Source organism: Eleutherodactylus coqui, chromosome 12 (assembly GCF_035609145.1).
Source record: "Eleutherodactylus coqui strain aEleCoq1 chromosome 12, aEleCoq1.hap1, whole genome shotgun sequence".
Taxonomy (NCBI): Eukaryota; Metazoa; Chordata; class Amphibia; order Anura; family Eleutherodactylidae; genus Eleutherodactylus; species Eleutherodactylus coqui.
In genome coordinates, this window is record NC_089848.1 from 85,707,551 (window position 1) to 85,721,074 (window position 13,524).

A 13,524-nucleotide genomic window follows, 5' to 3' on the forward strand; every position below is an offset into this window, starting at 1 on the left:
ATTAGGAAAGGGTTAATGGCCTATCTGCAGGATAGGTCATCAACAGTAGAGCAGCAGGCTCTACCACCTGGGCCCTCGGCTGATCAGCTTTTCCCAGGACCAGCGTGCTCATGCACTGAGCTGATTTTTGCAGGTAGTAGACAGCACCGTTCTCATTGCAGTGGATAGGCTTGGTATTACAGGCAAAGTACTCACTGAAATAGATAGGAACTTTGCCTACAATACCAAGCCTGACCACTGCAGTGAGAACAGAGCTGTCTGCTTTCTACAGATATCAGCTAAGTGCATGAGCACATCAGCCTATTGAACAGCTGATCTTTAAGGGTCTGCCATTTGGGATCCTTACAGATCTTCTATTGATGGCCTAATCTAAATCTAGGCCAACAATAGTGTAAGACTGGCCACCTCCATTAAGGCCATGTTCACAAGTAGGAGAATTGGCAGGGTTTTGCAGTGTGGCTTCAGCCTCATAACTGCACTGCCCTATAATATACATAGATGGGTCATTCAAAAACCCCATTTACCGGAAGCTTAAAAGTCTCAGTGGAAATCAAGAGCGCCCTGCAGATTATCACCACAGATTTCACCCACTGTAATCCAGGGCAAATCCACATTTAGCACTGAAGCCAATAGGATTGTTGTGATGTCTATTTTCCAAAGTCTTTAGCAAAAAACGGATGAGGCCTTTCTGCCGCTAACTAAGGTGAGCAGACCATGCTATTTCCATTCGCATTGCCCTCGTTCAACCAGCAGAAAGATAACATAAATTATCTGTTCACCCAGCGGAAAATGTTCAGTGAAAGGAGAACATTAAATATTTAACCTGCGCTCATTACACAGAACAGAACTGTGCGAGCGCCAGAAAAACACCAAATACATCTTCACAAGCCTCACTGTCCTCTTTCCATCATGGCTAGATCCAATCTGCTATCATGCGAGTCCGGCAATAAACAGCTGCTTCTCCCTGTTGCGTGTGGGGAGATTACAGCGTACGTGGGCTGCAAAATACTTACATTCATCTGGTTGGATACTTAGAGGTACTATTAGTAGTATAAATCATACTTACACTATTAACATTGAATATTTCGGCCATTAGCTGGTGGTGCACAATATAGACAAGGCAGAATGATGAGCTCTGTAACATAGAACATACATACTACACAGTGTAATCTATGGAAAATTATAATACTGCCCCTATGTACAATAATATAACTTCTATAATACTGCCCCTCTATACCAGAATATAACTACTATAATACTGCCCTCCTATGTACAAGAATATAACTACTATAATACTGCTCCCGATGTACAATAATATAACTACTATAATACTGCTCCCTATGTACAAGGATATAACTACTATAATACTGCCTCCTATGTACAAGAATATAATTACTATAATACTGCCCCGCTATGTAAAAGAATCTAACTACTATAATACTGCCTCCCATTTACAAGAATATAACTACTATAATACTGCCTCCTATGTACAAGAATATAACTACTATAATACTGCCCCTATGTAAAAGAATATAACTACTATAATACTGCCCCCTATGTACAAGAATATAACTACTATAATACTGCTCCTATGTACAAGAATATAACTACTATAATACTGCCCCCTATATACCAGAATATAACTGCTATAATACTGTCCGCAATGTACAAGAATATAACTACTATAATGCTGCCCCCTATGTACAAGTATATAACTGCTATACTACTGCCCCCTATGTACAAGAATATAACTACTACACTACTGCCCCCTATGTACAAGAATATAACTACTATACTACTGCCCCCTATGTACAAGAATATAACTACTATACTACTGCCCCCTATGTACAAGAATATAACTACTATACTACTGCTCCTGTGTACAAGAATGCAACTACTATAATACTGCTCCCTATGTACAAGAATGCAACTACTATAATACTGCCCCTATGTACAAGAATATAACTACTATAATATTGCTCCCTATGTACAAGAATATAGCTACTATAATACTGCCCCCTATGTACAAGAATATAACTACTATAATACTGCCCCCTATGTACAAGAATATAACTACTATAATACTGCCTCATATGCAGAAGAATATAACTACTATAATACTGCCCCCTATGTATCAGAATATGACTACTATAATACTGCCCCCTATGTACAAAAATATAACTACTATAATACTGCCTCCTATGTAGAAGAATATAACTACTATAATACTGCCTCCCATGTAGAAGAATATAACTACTATAATACTGCCTCCAATGTACAAGAATATGACTACTATAATACTGCCCCCTATGTACAAGAATATATCTACTATAATACTGCCCCATATGTACAAGAATATAACTACTATATTACTGCCCTCTATGTACAAGAACATACCGTCTATACTACTGCTCCTGTGTACAAGAATACAACTACTACACTACTGCTCCCTATTTACAAGAATATAACTACTAAAATAACCTGCTTCTATGCACAAGAATACTGTACAACTACTATAATACTGCCCCCTATGTACAAGAATATAACTACTATAATACTGCTCCTATGTACAAAAATATAACTACTATAATACTGCTGCTATGTACAAGAATATAACTACTATAATACTGCCCCCTATGTACAAGAATATAACTACTATAATACTGCCCCCTATGTACAAGAATATAACTACTATAATACTGCCCCTATGAACAAGAATATAATGACTATAATACTGCCCGCTATGAACAACTACAGTACTATTGTAGCTATATTTCTAGCAGTATTATAGCAGTTGTATACTTATACATAGGGGGCAGTATTATAGTAGTTATATTCTTGTACAGAGGGCAGTATTATAGTAGTTGTATTCTTGTACATAGGGGGCAGTATTATAGTAGTTATATCCTTGTACATAGAGGTTAGTATTATAGTAGTTATATTCTTGTACATAGGGGGCAGTATAATAGTAATTATTTTCTTCTACATACCGGGTTTCCCCGAAAATAGGTCCTAGTAAGACCTATCAGGTTTTCGGAAGAGGCTTGAAATATAAGTCCCCCCTCTGAAAATAGGACCTAGCTCAGGTGCCCCAAAAACAAACGAAGAAATCAATACTCACCTGGTCCGCGGCATCTCGATAGTCCACGGGGGCGCTGCGGCAAGTGTCCTCCCCGTCTGCCTGCTCAGCTTCTTTCTGGCGACAGGGCTTTGAATATCCTGCCTCCAGCAAAGCGAGCCCTGTGATTGCCTAAGCTCAGCGCCATCTCCCAATTACAGCTGGCACTTGAGGAGCCAATCGCAGCCATTCAGTGGATGACATATAATACATACTGCTCCTATGTACAAGAACATAACTAGTATAATACTGCCTCCTATGTACAAGAATATAACTACTATAATACTGCTCTCTATGTGGATGACATCACTGAAAGACTGTGATTGGCTCATCGAGCACTGGCTGTGATTGGCTACTGACGCTGTGATTATCTAATCACAGCGCTTGCTTTGCTGGAGGTGGGGTATTCAAAGCCCCGTCGCCAGAAAGAAGCTGAGCAGGCAGACGGGAAGGACACTTGCCGCTGCACCGCCGCAGACCATCAGGATGGCGCGGACCAGGTGAGTACAAGGTGCCCCCCGAAAATAAGACACTGGGACCTTTTTGGGGCAAAAAAATAATATAAGACGGTCTTATTTTCAGGGAAACACAGTAGAATCATAGAATGGGACCTCCAGGGTCATCGGGTCCAACCCCCTGCTCAGTGTAGGATTCACTAAATCATCCCAGACAGACATTTGTCCAGCCTTTGTTTGAAAACTTCCATCAAAGGAGAACCTACCACCTCGCATGGTAACCTGTTCCACTCATTGATCACCCTCACTGTAAGAAAGTTTTTTCTAATATCTAATTTGTGTCTCTTCCACAGGAGACAGTATTATAGTAGTTATATTCTTGTACATAGGAGGCAGTATTATAGTAGTTATATTCTTGTACATAGGGAGCAGTATTATAGTAGTTATATTCTAGTACATAGGAGGCAGTATTAGAATAGTTATATTCTTGTACGTAGGAGCAGTATTATAGTAGTTATATTCTTGTACATAGGAGCAGTATTATAGTAGTTATATTCTTGTACATAGGGTGGCAGTATTATAGTAGTTATATTCTTGTACATAGAGTGGCAGTATTATAGTAGTTATATTCTTGTACATAGGGAGCAGTATTATAGTAGTTATATTCTTGTACATAGGGAGCAGTATTATAGTAGTTATATTCTTGTACATAGGGAGCAGTATTATAGTAGTTATATTCTTGTACATAGGGAGCAGTATTATAGTAGTTATATTCTTCTACATAGGGAGCAGTATTATAGTAGTTATATTCTTGTACATCGGGAGCAGTATTATAGTAGTTATATTCTTGTACATCGGGAGCAGTATTATAGTAGTTATATTCTTGTACATAGGGGGCAGTATTATAGTAGTTATATTCTTGTACATAGGAGGCAGTATTATAGTAGTTATATTCCTGTACATAGGGAGCAGTATAATAGTAGTTATATTCTTGTACATAGGAAGCAGTATTATAGTAGTTATATTCCTGTACATAGGAGGCAGTATTATAGTAGTTATATTCCTGTACATACGGGGCAGCATTATAGTAGTTATATTCCTGTACATACGGGGCAGCATTATAGTAGTTATATTCTTGTACATAGGGGGCAGTATTATAGTAGTTATATTCTTGTACATAAGGGGGCAGTATTATAGTAGTTATATTCTTGTACATAGGGGGCAGTATTATAGTAGTTATATTCTTGTACATAGGGAGCAGTATTATAGTAGTTATATTCTTGTACATAGGGAGCAGTATTATAGTAGTTATATTCTTCTACATAGGGAGCAGTATTATAGTAGTTATATTCTTGTACATAGGGGCAGTATTATAGTAGTTATATTCTTGTATATAGGGGCAGTATTATAGTAGTTATATTCTTGTACATAGGGAGCAGTATAATAGTAGTTATATTCCTGTACATAGGAGGCAGCATTATAGTAGTTATATTCCTGTACATACGGGGCAGCATTATAGTAGTTATATTCCTGTACATACGGGGCAGTATTATAGTAGTTATATTCTTGTACATAGGGGGCAGTATTATAGTAGTTATATTCTTGTACATAGGGGGCAGTATTATAGTAGTTATATTGTTGTACATAGGGAGCAGTATAATAGTAGTTATATTCCTGTACATAGGAGGCAGCATTATAGTAGTTATATTCCTGTACATACGGGGCAGCATTATAGTAGTTATATTCCTGTACATACGGGGCAGTATTATAGTAGTTATATTCTTGTACATAGGGGGCAGTATTATAGTAGTTATATTCTTGTACATAGGGGGCAGTATTATAGTAGTTATATTGTTGTACTTAGGAGGTAGTATTGTAGTTATATTCTTGTACATAAGGGGGCAGTATTATAGTAGTTATATTCTCGTACATAGGAGGCAGTATTATAGTAGTTATATTCTCGTACATAGGAGGCAGTATTATAGTAGTTATATTCTCGTACATAGGAGGCAGTATTATAGTAGTTATATTCTTGTACATAGGGGGCAGTATTATAGTAGTTATATTCTTGTATATAGGGGCAGTATTATAGTAGTTATATTCTTGTATATAGGGGCAGTATTATAGTAGTTATATTCTTGTACATAGGGAGCAGTATAATAGTAGTTATATTCCTGTACATAGGAGGCAGCATTATAGTAGTTATATTCCTGTACATACGGGGCAGCATTATAGTAGTTATATTCCTGTACATACGGGGCAGTATTATAGTAGTTATATTCTTGTATATAGGGGCAGTATTATAGTAGTTATATTCTTGTATATAGGGGCAGTATTATAGTAGTTATATTCTTGTACATAGGGAGCAGTATAATAGTAGTTATATTCCTGTACATAGGAGGCAGCATTATAGTAGTTATATTCCTGTACATACGGGGCAGCATTATAGTAGTTATATTCCTGTACATACGGGGCAGTATTATAGTAGTTATATTCTTGTACATAGGGGGCAGTATTATAGTAGTTATATTCTTGTACATAGGGGGCAGTATTATAGTAGTTATATTGTTGTACTTAGGAGGTAGTATTGTAGTTATATTCTTGTACATAAGGGGGCAGTATTATAGTAGTTATATTCTCGTACATAGGAGGCAGTATTATAGTAGTTATATTCTCGTACATAGGAGGCAGTATTATAGTAGTTATATTCTCGTACATAGGAGGCAGTATTATAGTAGTTATATTCTCGTACATAGGAGGCAGTATTATAGTAGTTATATTCTTGTACATAGGGGGCAGTATTATAGTAGTTATATTCTTGTACATAGGGGGCAGTATTATAGTAGTTATATTTTTGTACATAGGAGCAGTATTATAGTAGTTATATTCTTGTACATAGGAGGCAGCATTATAGTAGTTATATTCCTGTACATAGGGGGCAGTATTATAGTAGTTATATTCTTGTACATAGGAGGCAGTATTGTAACAGTTATATTCTTGTACATAGGGGAAGTATTATAGTAATTATATTCTTGTACATAAGAGCAGTATTATAGTAGTTATATTCTTGTACATAGGAAGCAGTATTGTAGTAGTTATATTCCTGTACATAGGAGGCAGCATTATAGTAGTTATATTCTTGTACATAGGGAGCAGTATTATAGTAGTTATATTCCTGTACATAGGAGGCAGCAGTAGTTATATTCCTGTACATAGGGAGCAGTATTATAGTAGTTATATTCTTGTACATAGGGAGCAGTATTATAGTAGTTATATTCTTGTACATAGTGGACAGTATTATAGTAATTATATTCTTGTACATAAGAGGCAGTATTATAGTAGTTATATTCTTGCACATAGGAGCAGTATTATAGTAGTTATATTCTTGTACATAGGAGGCAGTATTATAGTAGTTATTCTTGTACATAAGAGGCAGTATTATAGTAGTTATATTCTTGTACATAGGGGGCAGTATTATAGTAGTTATATTGTTGTACTTAGGAGGTAGTATTGTAGTTATATTCTTGTACATAAGGGGGCAGTGTTATAGTAGTTATATTCTCGTACATAGGAGGCAGTATTATAGTAGTTATATTCTCGTACATAGGAGGCAGTATTATAGTAGTTATATTCTCGTACATAGGAGGCAGTATTATAGTAGTTATATTCTTGTACATAGGGGGCAGTATTATAGTAGTTATATTCTTGTACATAGGGGGCAGTATTATAGTAGTTATATTTTTGTACATAGGAGCAGTATTATAGTAGTTATATTCTTGTACATAGGAGGCAGCATTATAGTAGTTATATTCCTGTACATAGGGGGCAGTATTATAGTAGTTATATTCTTGTACATAGGAGGCAGTATTGTAACAGTTATATTCTTGTACATAGGGGAAGTATTATAGTAATTATATTCTTGTACATAAGAGCAGTATTATAGTAGTTATATTCTTGTACATAGGAAGCAGTATTGTAGTAGTTATATTCCTGTACATAGGAGGCAGCATTATAGTAGTTATATTCTTGTACATAGGGAGCAGTATTATAGTAGTTATATTCCTGTACATAGGAGGCAGCAGTAGTTATATTCCTGTACATAGGGAGCAGTATTATAGTAGTTATATTCTTGTACATAGGGAGCAGTATTATAGTAGTTATATTCTTGTACATAGTGGACAGTATTATAGTAATTATATTCTTGTACATAAGAGGCAGTATTATAGTAGTTATATTCTTGCACATAGGAGCAGTATTATAGTAGTTATATTCTTGTACATAGGAGGCAGTATTATAGTAGTTATTCTTGTACATAAGAGGCAGTATTATAGTAGTTATATTCTTGTACATAGGGGGCAGTATTATAGTAGTTATATTGTTGTACTTAGGAGGTAGTATTGTAGTTATATTCTTGTACATAAGGGGGCAGTGTTATAGTAGTTATATTCTCGTACATAGGAGGCAGTATTATAGTAGTTATATTCTCGTACATAGGAGGCAGTATTATAGTAGTTGTATTCTTGTACATAGGGGGCAGTATTATAGTAGTTATATTCCTGTATATAGTGGGCAGTATTATAGTAGTTATATTCTTGTGCATAGGGGACAGTATTATAGTAGTTATATTCTTGTACATAGGAGGGCAGTATTATAGTAGTTATATTCTTGTACATAGGAGGGAAGTATTATAGTAGTTATATTCTTGTACATAAGAGGCAGTATTATAGTAGTTATATTCCTGTACATGGAGGCAGTATTGTAGTAGTTATATTCCTGTACATAGGAGGCAGTATTATAGTAGTTATATTCTTGTACATAGGAGGCAGTATTATAGTAGTTATATTCTTGTACATAGGAGGGCAGTATTATAGTAGTTATATTCTTGTACATAGGAGGGAAGTATTATAGTAGTTATATTCTTGTACATAGGGGCACTATTATAGTAGTTATTTTCTTTCATATACAGTAACTACCACCGTTTGTGTCTTTTGTATTTCACTATCAACTGTAATCCAGCATCCTCTACTTCTGGACCCTCTCCAGGAAACAATCTTGAGAAATGTATGACGTCCACAGCAGAACCCAAAGGGCCACGTTTAATGAGAACAAAGTGGTTTTAATGAGGGTCAGGACATTGTAACAACTTGTTTCTTTCTCACTCTGTTGAGCTGAAGATACAAGAATTCTATGATATCACTTGAGAGTTAAGAAAGATAATTATTAAAGAGGTTTTCGGAACAAACTCTCTTCTTAGGATACGTCGTCAATAGTTAATCACCAGGGACCAGACGATCATCTGATCACAAGACCCGCTGTCAGTGCAGGGGGGGGGGGGGGGGGCGGACGTAAGAGTGTAATAACTGCTTCAGCTTCAATTAATTTTAATAGCAGTGAAGCTTGCTGTGGCACTTCCGCTCCATTCTCCAATGACGATGTCCTGCCCAGATGCTCTGACGGCAGGCCGGGCAATCAGCTGAGCCCCAGGGATTCAGAGCAGCAGGTTCCTTGTGATAACTTATCAATGACCTATTCTTAGAATAGGATATATTTTTTGCCTCAAAAACCCCTTTTCTTTCCTCTAGTATCCTTACTACTTTTGAACTCCTAATTTAATTCTCAGGAAGACTGGAGTCCAGTTTCACACCAAGGCCGGCTTCACTTGGTTGAGAAAATTGCACAAGATTTGTGCGCTGTGAGACAAATATGAATTCCCTTTTGAATGGGGTCAGACACGAGATTTTATCCCGCCCGGCCCTGCGATGCTATGTGGGAAACAAATTCCGGCATGTTCTATCTTGTGCGTGCTCTCGCATCGCAGCGCCCAGTGTTCTCAATGGGGCCGTTGGTAGCAGCGCCAGCCCTATTCAAAGTAATGGGAGAACTCGGCAATCCTCTGCCTTGGTGTGACAAGTGCAGCAGACGACCCCTTTCCCCCACCCCACCACCCAACCCCCCGAAGTGATGTGAGGTTGTGAATGAATACGCCCCACATTCCTGAGGATTTCACATAGTGGGGAGCGCAGTATGGGGGCAGGATTCACAGCGCAATACTGAGTGCGCCGGTGTAAAGTTAGCCTAACCAACAGAGCAAACAAAACAGGCTGACACCATGCTTGCTGCAGCCCACTTGTCAGCTTTCCTGTAAAGCCTGGGACTGGGTGAACAGAGCTATTTCAGTAAAAACTGGGCCATTCAGACCTGTGCTTTATTTGGGTGAAGAAAAACACAGTATTTTCTCTTTTGGTGCATATTTCACACTTAATACACCCATAATAGGCTATGGGTGCTTAAAGTACGTAGTAAATAGGCATGTTACATGCATATTTGCTATGTACTGCTTATTACACATGTAATACGCAGACAACATACACCTATACGAGGGAGCCTTTAAGGACAGTACTGCTAAAAAGCCTAGAAAAGGCAGAATAGCAGCAATATACAACACAGATAAACTTTGCAGAAATAGTGCCCCTGCTTAGTGACCACAGTAGTAGTAATGCTCCCCCTTATTTCTCACTCATTAATAGTGCCTCACCTTCTTGTCCTGCAAGTAATGATCCCCCATGGTGTGCAGTATAATTAAAAAATACACAATATACTCATCTCATCCCCTTTGCTGTCTAAGCTGCACCGCTCTGGCGATCCTTCCATTTCAGTCCTTCCTGACTTGCCTGTTGCATAGTCGCACACGACCGCTGTGCTCAACTGGCCAAAGCGGTCACATACCACAAGGCAGTGCAATGGGAAGTTAGACTGGACCAGACTGCGAGAAAAGTGAATGGGAGTGAAGTATACTGCTTTATTTTTGTTAGTTTTTAGTTTATAGCCTTATGTGGCCACCTTGTAAACTGGAAGCTAAAGGGGATCTCTTGTAGCAGCCACTAGGGCAGCGTTAATATTTGGGGGGGGGGGGGGGGGGGCGGGGTTGACCAGCCTACTAGGATTTTTCTCAGTGGACTGAATGGCCAATCCACCTCTAGTGTTGCAGCGGTCCAGTTGAGAATCACTGGTCTATATAGACATTACAAGAAGAAAGTTTATGCCTCCAATATGGCCGCCCCAAGGAAGATTCTAGAACTGAATAAAAAGCTAAAAACAAACAAAAGTAAAGTAATACAAGATCAAATTATTATTCGAGTAAGTCAAGTAAAGGGCAGAGCTGCACCACCCAATGCCACTCCACATAGATCAGTCAAGTAAAGGGCAGAGCTGCGCCACCCACTGCCACTCCACATAGATCAGTCAAGTAAAGGGCGGAGCTGCACCACCCACTGCCACTCCACATAGATCAGACACTATAATCAGTATTTGATCAGGATAGGTCCAAGCAGCTCCTCAGCGCCAGCATGGACACCTGCCATGGATTTCATACAGATCCAAGGTCAACTTCCAGAAGGAACAGGTCCATGATCCATTTTTTGTAGTTTCCCTGTAAACGCACCAAGTAGAGGAACGCATCCAGAACTCCGTTTGTAGGGCGATATTTCAGCGCTCTAGAAAATAATGACAGCAACTGTTCTTTCCTATCAGCAAGAGGCAGATTTGGACGGGCAGGAATTCTCTACAGATATAGTCACAGCACTGGCACAGCTTCAGCTCATTTTCTGTTGTCTTCAGGGGACTAGAAGCATCTGTTGTTGACTCGTATTGAATGAGTAAGAAGAGATAACATATTCACCATAAAATGGGTCACAAGCCTGAAACAATGACACGAGATGACGCTAGATCAGGGCCGAGGGTGGAAGCCGCTGCAATATGGGCACACTGATAACGAACAGTAAAGAGCATTTGGTTACTTCAAAGAAGATAGATTTAAACTTTCAATACAATTTTTTTTTTTGTGACAAACATTTCTTACAAATGAAAATTAGCAAGTTTAAAAAGGTTTTCCAGGGAAAATACTATAAATGTCCATCCAGTGGATGTGTTAAAACTTTAAAAACCACCAACACTGTTGCTCCCCATAAACCGATTAATATACACAAATTCTATTAAGTGTTAAAATTGAGAAAACGTTGAAAAAAAAAAGTCTTAACGGTTTCATTTGCAATATCTCAAATCTGTGCAAACATAAGACCTTTTTTATAGTGGCCTGTTTGTCCTGTGTTCAGAAACACACCCCTTGTGGCCCTAATCTTAGGACCTGCCGCTGGCTTCCAGAAGAGACATTTTGCTTGAAGGGGCTTTCGGCCCCATTGTCCACTTGTAGAGCCCTTGAGCGGCCAAACCGACAGAATCCCAACAAATGACCCCCTTTTGGAAATTAGACCCCTTAACGAATTAATCTAGGGGTGTACTGTGTATTTCGACAATTATTTTTTGGCAATTGTGTCATTTTAAAAAAATAGTTTTTTTATTACAGCACATACATGAATGAAGACTTCACCCCAAAATGGACCCCCCCCCCCCAGTTTGTCCTGTGTTCAGAAAGCTAGTCATACCGTATGTACAAACAGAGCCCAAACCGAATGGCGTATCAAGCTTTAAACTGTCTTAACTTTTACGTGATTGCCGTTATCGGTTGGAAACCGGGATAACAGCTCCAAGATGTTGGCCACCTCTGGTAACCAACAGCATTGAGCAGTCACACCCAGAGCCTGCAGGGTTTTAATCACCAGAGGAAGCATGTTTTTACATCCTCGGGGATTAAAGCCCAACAGTCCAGGATGTAAAAACACTATGGGGTGGTCACTAGGGGGTTCCGAGCACCTCCAACATTGGTAGCAGTGTGCGGACACATTGTATGTAAAACACAAAATAAAGCAGAATAATCCCCTCCCGATGCTTCAGTCTTCTGTTTATATGCGCTGCAGAAGTCGCATAGTTTGTTTCTTCAAAAGGAACCCATCTGCCAATAGGAGGCTGGACAGGGGCATCATCAGGGACATCCCGGACAGCTGCTGGGGGCTTCTATATTAGAAGCTCACATGACAGGTTTATGGAACGTCACCTCTCAGATGCCGTGGCACTGCAGCACCAAAGGGTTGTGCCGGCGCCCAGCGAATATATTTATTTTAAAATAGTTTTGGGCATAGAGAGACCAAAATTATATAAGATCAATAACTCTGAAAGCCCCTTTAAGTTTTGTTGGTGCCCATGGCACATTTCCGATAGCTTTCAGGTTGACTTGGCCCCTGTTGCACCTTCCCCCTCAAGCGTTCTTAATTTGGCAGAACATGTGAAAAAGATCCATAAGTTAAACACCCCAAATAGTGCTTTATTCCAGTATTGCTGAATTCCAGTCCTCTGGCGTTTCCCCCCAAACAGGTCATCCTATGCAGAGAGCATACGAGCAATTCCAAGACAATTCCAAGCAATTCCAATTACATCATCTGTGCAATACTAAAAGGCAATCCTGAAAACATGAACTGTTGCAGATACTTCAGGACTAGAGATGAGAAGTACTAGCTTACGAGTACTTTATACGGGGTGGCAATTACCACCAAAATTCTTGCTGGAAAAAGCGAGTTGGGGGATAGTCGTCTCGTGTACACAGAGCAATAGCCCAGAGGTAGCCCGTGGGATGGCCATCGGGCATTTATGCGCCCAACAATCATCCCGTGGAAACTGACCTTTAGGCAACTGCTTACTCCACCTACACTTCCTCTTGCCCCTGAAAAGTGCTGCAGGAAGTTTTCAGATGTGTGCCCCATTTCCAGAATTGAGGCTCCTGAATGGCAGCTGGCTTTCCACCCACATTCAATTGTCCAAATACAGTCATCTTAAGAAACATCCTCAAGCATATCAAAGCCTTGAAGCATTGGCCACTGTTCTATTGGAGCTGTAACATGGAAGGGGGATAACATGGGTGAGCAATTCTGCCTGATATGGAAGAACATGTGATGAATACATGTTTTATTAGGTAACATCATGTAGATAAAGATCTGTTATGGATGAAATCCTACCGGTAGATATATCAACAATGATGTCAACTGTGTCTTTAAGGAGCTA